At 32.7% G+C, this 10,574-nt stretch overlaps 1 protein-coding gene across 11 annotated transcripts in view; it reads left to right on the top strand.

Annotated features, from left to right (window-relative positions):
• Nucleotides 1-1,491: 1,491 nt before the first annotated feature.
• LOC128680802 (protein madd-4-like) overlaps nucleotides 1,492-10,574 on the top strand; it is a 328,414-nt gene continuing 319,331 nt past the window's right edge. For all 11 annotated transcript variants that reach the window (XM_064436822.1, XM_053764226.2, XM_053764227.2 and 8 more), the window contains exon 1: nucleotides 1,492-1,756. The gene's annotated coding sequence lies outside the window, so the exon portion shown is untranslated. The remainder of the gene's footprint in view (nucleotides 1,757-10,574) is intronic.

The following is a 10,574-nucleotide window of genomic DNA, read 5'->3' as shown; positions in this document are numbered from 1 at the left end:
AATATTTATACATTTTAAAACAAATAATTTAATTTTTGTTTTTGTTTAACGAATCCGCTGGTCTAGCTTCGCGACAAGCAGAAATATAATAGCGAACTAGGATTTGCCTGCGGCTTCGCCCGCGTTAATTTCCCATGGGCACTGTTATTTTTCCGGGATGAAAGACACCATACGTACCGTAAAGGTCCGTACTTCAAACTACATGTGTGCAAAATTTCAAGAATATTGGTTGAGTAGACAGAGCGTGAAGAGGTAACAAATAAATTTACTTTCACATTTATAGTATTAGTTGGGGTTAGTTAGGATTTAAATCAGGTCACTGAATTGACCAAAGTAATTAAGCACCTGTCTCCTAGACTATGAATGTGTCAAAGCATCTTCACTTGAATCTTCCAATATTTATGTTATTTGTCTTGTACTGGCCGTTTTATAAGAAACGTTCCGATTTACATAACTTGGTGCTTATTTGATTTTAAATGATACTTCCTAGAGGATGTACTAGTTATTAAATAATTTCACTTCATATAGGCTTAATTAAACTGATTATAAAAATTATAAGCTTATTCTATATATAAACGCGGAAGTCTTAATTGGTTATCACATAGAAATATTCGTTCTAGAAATTAGTAATCTGGCATTGGTAAACATATTAATGATAAAAAATGAAGTATGCTATGAAAAGTACCTACATAACTATTCTACATCGACGAAGTCGCGGGTAAACAGCTAGTAAGAAATAAATTAGGTATTTATTTAATTTAAGATTAACGTTGCTAACTTGTAAATCTTGGTAGGTAAGTAGGTACCTACTCCAAGTAATCGATTCAGGATGTAATCGGTTACACAGTAATTATAATCAAAAGATTAATTTATTACCTAATCCATTTGCATCGTGTACAAACATGTATAGTATTCTCTAGTATACTAAATATTATTAATGCGAAAGTCTGTATGTCACGCTTAGTCTAAATCGTTGGACGGATTTTGATGGAATTTGGAATAGAATAGAATAGGTAGTTATGAATCGAGGTTAATCATAGGCTGGTAAATATAGTTGGGCATATTTGAGTTAAAACATCTAATTAAATTTATTGTTATTACTTTAGAGAAACTACAATGTTGTTAATCGATAGAATAAACACATCAAACCAATTCTTACTAGCATTTTAATTAATCACTCGACTTTTCTCGTAAAATCGCCGATAAATACATAAATCTTTGTCAAAAACTTTGTAACACGGCTCTTCTCAAACACTTTATGAATCCATACCTCAGTTTGTCTGCTTCGGAAATAAAACAACATCCATTACTTTGAATGGTCCAACAAATTAGCCAATTAATTTCAAAATCTGAAAACGAGGTAAGAAAAATCCATCTTACAAAGGGATAGAGACATAAAGGACAGTTTTTGAACGTTATAACGCATTGCGTCGTACGCCGTTTCGGTTTAGGCTCGAACCATGCGCAAAAGGCATTCGTCCAGCCACCGCTTAGAAGGAAGGCTGCGTCGCGCGTGTCACGGAACGCTATTCGTTTTTCGAGTTTTTGAAGTTGCTAATTCGGCGGTGGACGAAATTTTGTTTTTTTTTTTTAAAATAATATTCGGATTTTTGTGACAGTGTATTAGTTTTTTTAGTGATACTAAATTGAAAGTGATTTTAAAGTGATTTGTTTTGAGTGATTTTGAAAAAAAGGATTTGTGAAAAGGATTCTACGTTTTTGGTGTGCGTTTTTGGATACCACAGTTGAATTGACGGTAATTTTTTGCATAATATTATTTATTACATAAAATCTTTCAGCGTTAAGATTTTTCCAGATTGATTTTCGTGAAAACTAAACTTACATTTTGACATTTCCTTAACGTAGGTATAAAATACCTAAACTATATCGGTTTATTTTTTAATAGATTTTCCTCCACATAGGAGTCTTTAGGATCACATAATAAAAAATAATAATAAAATACAAAATAATATTTACATAAATCATGTTTTAATCCAGAATAGAATGTTTCAAATCTGTAGGTACTAAGGGTATTTTACAGAATATAGGTACCTAGAATGTAAACATTCTAAAACATTTTAGAAAAAGACTTTTTCAAAAATCACAATAAATTTTCCAAGAATAATAAATTTCATTGTTACGTAATGAAACAAATTGGATATAATTATATTTCCAAAAATAAATTTATGGCAAAAAAGCAAAATAAAAGTATGCATTGTGTAATTGAATTATAAAAATGTAAAACTGTAATTGCATGGAATTTTCTCACCGTGTCGATATTTCTCGAACCTAATGCACCTACCTAGGATCTGGAAGGTATCAGCGAATATGCATGTTTTCAGCTTGCTTGTAAAACCTTAGACTTTTTGCATCCCATCAGGTTAGACTGAGTTCAAACAATGTACCTAAATAATGTTTTTATAAGTATCTGTGGTTCGCGCTCCAATAATATTTTTTTTATTGATGTGTCCCAGTGCTGCAAACTAATAGACAAATATTTAGAACGTCAAATACAAATGTTACTTAATATTTTACTAGGTAATTTACTACAACAAACGAAGGGTGTTCTTCCAATTTTGACGTATACGTGTACTTACTTTATGTCCGTCTTACTTTATGTCATCGTAACGTCCAAACAGACAAACCGATTTTGACATAAGAAATGTCGGGGTCGTTTTTATACTTTAATCGTTTGTATAATTTGCTTTGAAGATTGCTTTTATTATTTATTTGATAACGCTGGAAGGTAATGGCTTACATAATCAAATTGTCTATTTTGCAAAAAGTCAAAAGCGTTGCTGATCTGTCATGCTTTATATTGAACAAAATAGTTCGTAATTAATAAAATTTCGTCGTCATTAATCAATGGTGATATTTTTTATTTATTTTTTTAAATCATCATCGTACGGTTTTACGCATCCAGAATGCAATCTTTCGCAGGTCATCGCGCAATCTAACCACAGGTTTCCCACTGGCTAAATTATATAAATATCCATGTGCATATGTTTTTTGTACTGTTTACCCATTCAAACAGTTAATTTCAGTTTATCAATGTAATATATATGTAAGGGAAGACGCTGGAAAAATCTATTTACATAAGCTTACACACCCACGCTTTGATTCATAGAATACTTGCTCGTATAACATTGTTTTATCACCCCTAATATCTCCGTAGGTATTCCTATTGATTAGTAGATAAGTATACTCTTTTTGATTTTATATATTATTAGAAAAAAACGTTGTAAGAAACAATAATGGTAAGCCCTTCTGGCATGATAGGGACCAACACTGTACAATTGAGTTTCATTCGACATTTCTTCACAGCAGTGGCCGTTCCGAAATGCCAGTAGTTTCTAGCTTGTGAGAAATAACTATAAATATAAAATTTTACGAGAAAAAGTGCCTGTGAAGGTCTAATTTCTGAATAAATGATTTTAATTTGAATCACAAGTTTATTTGTAAGACAAATTAAAAAACCTCCGACATTCAATATTCATTTCGCTACTACAACTTTAGAACGGCTGAACCGATTTTCATCAAACATATCTAAGAACTACCGCATAAAAATTTGCTATCAAATTAAAAAAACCCGCTTCGATATCGGCACACCCGTTGATGATCTACAGTGCCTCGTACACAGACAGACACACTTAGCGGTCAAACTTATAACACCCCTCTTTTTGCGTCGGGGGTTAAAAATTATCAATCTTACTTATCATTCTATCAAATTAAAGTGGGCCAATTAATTGAATATCTATTCACTTGTCTTTCTTTTAAACTTTCTTCTCATGGATCTGCTGGTAGAAATTTCAATTGTAAGTACCTTTAAAATTCTTTTTCTTCATCATAGTCGTATTCCTCATTGCTGATGGTCGTGGTCGTTCCGTGTAATGAAACACACAACGACTATTAATGGTGTGGTTTGCCATTGCCCTCATACATAAGTTGATAAACAACCAGAATGTAGGTTTCCTCACGAGGTTTTCCTTCACTGGAGCAAGATATACAAACTCATGTGGCACGGGTAGGATACGACTTTAGCACCTTTCGGTTTACATGTGGTCTTAACCATTACAACAACATCACCGCTTCGACCTTAGAAGTTAATTTTCTATTTTTTCCTTGTAAAATAAACTGTTAAATGAATAAAACACCATCTCCAAAACATTGAATGCATTAGGAACTCGAAATGTTCTCCCGGACTATCAAAAAGCTCTTTTGAAAAGCTCTCTCCGTAATATTTATTTGAGAGCCCGATCTCAAATCACGGTGCAGTATTGATTTACGCGGGTCGCGGGTTCGAATCCGGACAGGATATTTATCATTCAGTCAGCTGTGAAATTCAAGGGGTACAAGAAATTGGATAGGATAACGCAGATTGTAAATTATGGTTGTTTAAACAGAATTTACTGGTTTATTGATATTTGGAATATGGATTAATTTGGCTAGGTACCTGCTTTTTTAAAATTTCCTTTAAGAAATATAACAGTACACATTTAATAACTTAAACCAAACGCCGTTTCGCAGGGAAGTTACGGAAATAGTCGTGAGTGGGCATTGTTATAGTCCTGTTTGCGAGAGAGGCGGTGTGATTACAGGGCACTGTGGCAAAAGACCCTAAGCCTGGTGACCTAAGACCTGGTGTTGAAGGCGTTGACAGGTTGTGGTGACTACTCGAGATACAAGCTCTGCTTAGTTCAGACACCAGTCTCTCACAATCTTGTTTATTAAAATCTACCATGTACGTACAATATGTATAAATATCTGTCTATCATACAACTAGGATTGTAGAGAAAATAAAGAATATTTGAGTTTGAGTTTACTTACCATCAGGTGGGCCTGGCAGCGGGTATGCCTGTTCATATTCATCATAGTCGTATTCCTCATGGCTGAGGGTCGTGGTCATTACGTGGTATTAAACACACACAACAACTTTCTTGGCATAAGAAAATGGAGTGGTTTGCTATTGCCTTCTCCATTTCACACACAAGTTAATAATCAACCAGTGTGCAGGTTTCCTCACGATGTTTTCCTAGCAAGTGGTCGATGACAACTACTTACTACTTACACCACCACCGCTTCCCTCCGCCTGTTCATATGGTTGGATGTAAAAAAAAGTAATTTCTTTTAAATCAATTATTTTAATTCGAAATAGATGAGACAGTTATGGGTTCGATTCCTGTTCAAGTTGCAAATTTTTTCATCCCTTTAAATTTAGTTTAAAAATCATCTAGGTATGACATGCGTTTAGCAATATAAAATTTGTTAATTTTGATGACACGAATATTTATTTATTGTTTTATTTCGTGAAGATTTTTTATTATTATTAGGTATTGTTTTATTTAGATTAGATTAAAACTTTGTGAAGAGTTGAGGTAGGTCAGTTTATCATTAATTACAGGGGTTTATGTTGCACATACTGATAACACGTTTCTTAACATAATAGTTTTATCAAGTTATGTTTGAGAAGCATCATCTCTGCAGATGTATTGTTGAGACATATCTCTTTATTTACGTTACAGTTTGTTTGTTTGTATGTTTGGCGTCGTCGTGTTGGATAGAAGATGCAATTATAATTCATGAGAGACAGTAGACATTTTAAGTAAAATATATTTTAAAAAAACCTCTGTTAGAATGATGACTTAACGTTAACTATTCACAAATTGATAATGCGACTGTACAGACAGACATAATCAAAGTTTACAATTCACAATCTTGAGCATTAATAAATTTTATGTTATTATGTCTTATAATTAATATTCAGTACAAAAATTTAGAATCACCATACATTGGAGTTAGAATGATTTTTTGACCCGTAAACAAGCACCTACATAGAAAATTTAGTAGTTTTCGAAAATGTGAGTCACATAATCTAAATTAGTATACAAACGCTGGTTGACAATGTACACTAGTGTGCACCAGTCAATTTGGATGTTGACTTTGATCTGCGCGCCGCTGACGTTTAGACAAAATGGCGTAGGTAGGTACTTTGTGTTTTCAGCGCTTTATTACTTTGTGTGTATGCGACGACTAGACGCCGATTGGTAGTCGTAAAAGTCACGTCAGATTTTACACTCGAAAAGAAGGAAGGAAGTATGGTATTTGTACAATAAGTAATATTAAACTCGTATAGTACGTAATATGTTAAAAACTGTACTTATAACGAATCTTAATTTAGAGAACGATATAATATTAAAATTATTTTCTTATCTATATAATTTACAAGTAAGATTTAAGTTAATTAAGAATTTGATATGCAAAATTCTAAAGGGTATCCTTGGCTTGGCGCCTAGAAAAGATAAAATTGGTTGTATTAGTTGGTATAGTAGTGTAAATTGTTCCAATGTTTCGGGATTCGAATCATTTGGGATTCGGAATCGGTGGTGGTGTAATGGTTAAGACGCCCGCCTGTGGATCGAAAGGTCCCAGGTTCGTATCCTACTCGTGCCACATGAGATTGTATACCAATCTGTCTCATGTAGTAGTTTTCATCGACCACCACTTGCTTCCGGTGAAGGGAAACATCGTGAGGAAACCTGCACACTGGTTGATTCTTATTAACTTGTGTGTGAAATGGATAAGGCAATGGCAAACCACTCCATTAATAATGCCAAGAAAGTTGTTGTGTGTATTTCACTCCACGTAATAACCACCCTCAGCCATGAAGCAATACGACTATGAAGAAAACGTATTTTTCCAGTGAGATAATTTTTAGGAAGCTGTTTTTGGTATTTATAATATGTTTAACTGCTAGTCTATATAGTGTATTAAATTAATAAATTAACACTGAGAAGTTCTTACATTTTCCAAAATCGGTTATCGGTTCACCGGCTGATAAAGACGATATGATAATGAAACGAAATAAAAGTACGTAAAATTGTTGATCTGTCACCAAGCAATGGTTTACTAAAGATAAACAAATAACAATAACAATTACAGGTATATTCAAGTTACTAGGATATTAATAAGAATATAGAAAATAATTAACCATAGCCCAATGGCTAGAAAAGGAAAGAAGAGAGTAGTAGAAAGAGTAGACTACTCTATATCAATGACTACTCTATATTATTATTTTGTCTATGGCTAACTACCGAAATCGCTCGTTTAGCTCGACACTCGAGATTTCTCATGGTGACCATATACCTATTTATTTTAAACAGTATTTTATAACGAACGTATAGGGGGTATGTCGAGTTGTCACGCCAACCATAGACTAATAAGTCAACACAAAAAAAAACAAGTAACTTTTTAATTTATTACTGCAGAAGACACCGTTAAAATTAAGTCAATCGTGTATTTAAATTGTTATTTACCGTTTAATGGTGTTTTTCTGTATAATTATAAAATAATATTTAATAGAGTAGTTGATTTATAGATATATTTATTTTATTTTGTGTTGAGTGTATTTTTAAATAGCTCGTTTGAATAAAATTGCAATTTAACACATTATAAAAGGACTTAAAAATGTAATCTCTCAAAAATAGTTGTGGGCATAATCATTATTGGAATTTATAATTAAATAAATGGTAATCTTTCCCATCCGAGCGTGTGCTCGGTTCTTCATCAGCTGTTGAGCGTCGGACTCCAAGGTCCGCTTTCCTACTTTTTCGTCTCCACTTCGGCACGGTCGTCGGCATCCCTAGTTGTCAGACCATTGGCACGCATATCATCCTTAACAACGACTAATTCCTTTTATAAATATTAAAGTTGATCTAGAGAATCCATATAAAATATTAGTAACTCAAGAACTAACCAAGTTTAGTTACGAAACTAACCTCATAAAACCCAATACGAAAAGTTGTCTTTTTAACTATTAAAGTTCTTGGTACTAATAAAATATTTACCTGTTACGCTATAATCAGCTGCAAGTTGCTAAATTATACCTTATCCATACTAATATTATAAAGAGGAAATATTTGTTTTTTGTTTGTAATGAATTGACTCGAAAACTACTGATCTGAGTTTGATGAATTTTGGCACAGACGATAGATACGTTCAGGTTTAACATAAGCAGTTATCTCAATTAATTTCTTTCAGAACTGTAGGATATAGCAATATTTCATTTTTTTTTACCTTTTGTATAACACAATATCATACAAACTTTTAAAATGTACAAACTTTAAAAAAAAACACACGAAACAATTTCTTTTCGTTCCGTATTTGTTGATTTATGTGAGTGTTTCCTCACAGAGAGCCACTGGAATATATTCCGCATTAAATATTTCAAGTACAGAAAGGAAAATGCATTGCAAAACCAAACAGTAGTTTGTAGCTTTTTGTGGAATTACTACATATTTAGTATTTAAAATTATAAGTGGCCTATGTCTATTTCATAAGTAGAAGATATTAAATAAAATTAATTTATGGGCCTAATTATAGAAGACAAAACAGTTTTTTTGTGACGACCTCGGTGGCGCAGTGGTAAAGTTCTTGCCACTGAACCGAGAGGTCTCCCGGGTTCGATCCCCGGTCGGGTCATGAGGGAAAATGATCTTTTCTGATTGGCCCTGGTCTTGGATGGTTATCTATATATGTATTTGTTATAAAATATAGTATCGTTGAGTTAGTATCCCATAACACAAGTTTCGAACTTACTTTGGGGCTAGCTCGATCTGTGTGATTTGTCCTAATATATATTTTTATTTATTTATTTATTTTTTTTTAACTTTTGTCTGTCTGTATGTTTACGTAACCGCAACAATTTCCATCCAGTAGTTTTTGCGTGATGCGTAAACCATCACGCAAAAACTGTATGGAAATTGTTATTGCTAACACTGGTGCTAGGTTTTTCCGAGGGTATAGACAGGACTTTTACGATTACCGCGTCGTAAAATCCCAGCCGTATCTATTTTTTACCCTAACCACGGGCGTCATAGCGTCACAGCGTTGAATGCAACCGGTATCGTGAAGATAAGAGACAGAGATAGACAGATACGAGGCTTTATCCAGTACAGCAAACAGAACAGCCGGTCATAAATCTTAGCGGTGATGATAACGATCGATGTTCCTGAACACGCGATACCTACTGAAGCCCTGTATGTGTAAATTGGGGCGGTGAAAACCCTACTTCAATTTATTCATGTTTCGTCACATATCGGGACATACTAATATATTTAATATCCTTATATAATAAATAAATATGTAAGGGACAAATCATACAGAATGATTTAACCTCAAAGTAAGTTCGAGACTCGTTTTATGGGATATTAACTCAACGATACTATATCCTGTAACATATACATATATAGATAAACATCCAAGACCCAGGTCAATCTGAAAAAGATCATTTTCCATGTTGACCTGACCGGGGATCGAACCCGAGACAAAAATATGTTTTCGGTCGTTTTTTATATATCAATATAACCTAAAATATATTATCAGTTTACTAAATATCTGTAAAAAATATGTGACAGACCGAAGTGGCGCTACAGTTTTATATAATAAAAATAAAGATGAGCATGTCTGTCATAAAATAACCAGTTGAATAACATTCTCCGTCTAATTAACATGCTAATATATTCTGAACTTTAATTAACACGAGCATTTGATTCGATATGTTATCGATAATCGCATAATTTTGCATCGTCCGATAATGTTCGATATTCGACTATTCGTAGTCACCTTTTAATTAGGTTATAAAAAAAATGTGATGAAATGGTAGTATGTCAATTTATTGAAAACGAAATACCAACATTTTTTTTTAAGTCTTTGAAATGTTATGTTCGAAATTTGACTTTATTAAAATAAAATACGAGCGATTCGAATTTAGAAACGTTGCGTTCGATTTGTGAACGTTATCTTTAGTAGAAATCTTAAGTTTTCTTTTATCATTCCGCGGTTTTATACAAGGTTAATTACCATTATATTGGTTTTCTACTATTTAAGAAGTTGTGATAAAACGTTGGAATTTATTTCTACCATCTTTAATATCTTTTAGGGAATCGTTCGCATAATTTGCGGTAATTTATCGTTAGTTTTTGAGTTTAAAGTCTGAACTGGTGCACGGAAATGAAATAGGAACTGGACAAAGATAATAAGACTAAGATTTAAATGGTCAAATTAAAATTAATTTATTTCATTGTGAATCATAGGTTAATAAAGATGGTACAAACACATTGTGACGTGACGTTGCCACGTGGGGCTTACAAATGATATTTAATACAATAATAAAATAAAAAATTAACAATTTTTAAGTAGCATATTTATCAACAAAAGGTAATTAATCATTTGTCTAGGTCATTTAGCTTGATAATAAATTAGATTTTCAATGTCATCATTTGGGAAATCATTTATATGATAGTAACATTTATGTGTAGGGATGTTTTAAATAGTTTTAAATCACTTGTTAAGCTTGCATTCGTATTTGTAGAGAGTCGACTCGACAATTAAAAATATGTAACTGGATTTATTAACAAAGTAGTGTCTATTTAAGTACACTTGTAATTTTTGTCTAGGTTAATTTATTTTTTGTTTATTTTTAAAGTGTCGTGTCGTATAGAGTGGTAAAATCTGTGGTTGCAAAAAAAGTAGAATGGAAAATAATCCATCGACAAGAACCTCGTTCGTAAATTCAT

Source organism: Plodia interpunctella, chromosome 25 (genome assembly GCF_027563975.2).
Source record: "Plodia interpunctella isolate USDA-ARS_2022_Savannah chromosome 25, ilPloInte3.2, whole genome shotgun sequence".
NCBI lineage: Eukaryota > Metazoa > Arthropoda > Insecta > Lepidoptera > Pyralidae > Plodia > Plodia interpunctella.
Note: the sequence above shows the minus strand (reverse complement) of the source record. Positions and strands in the feature narration are given on the sequence as shown.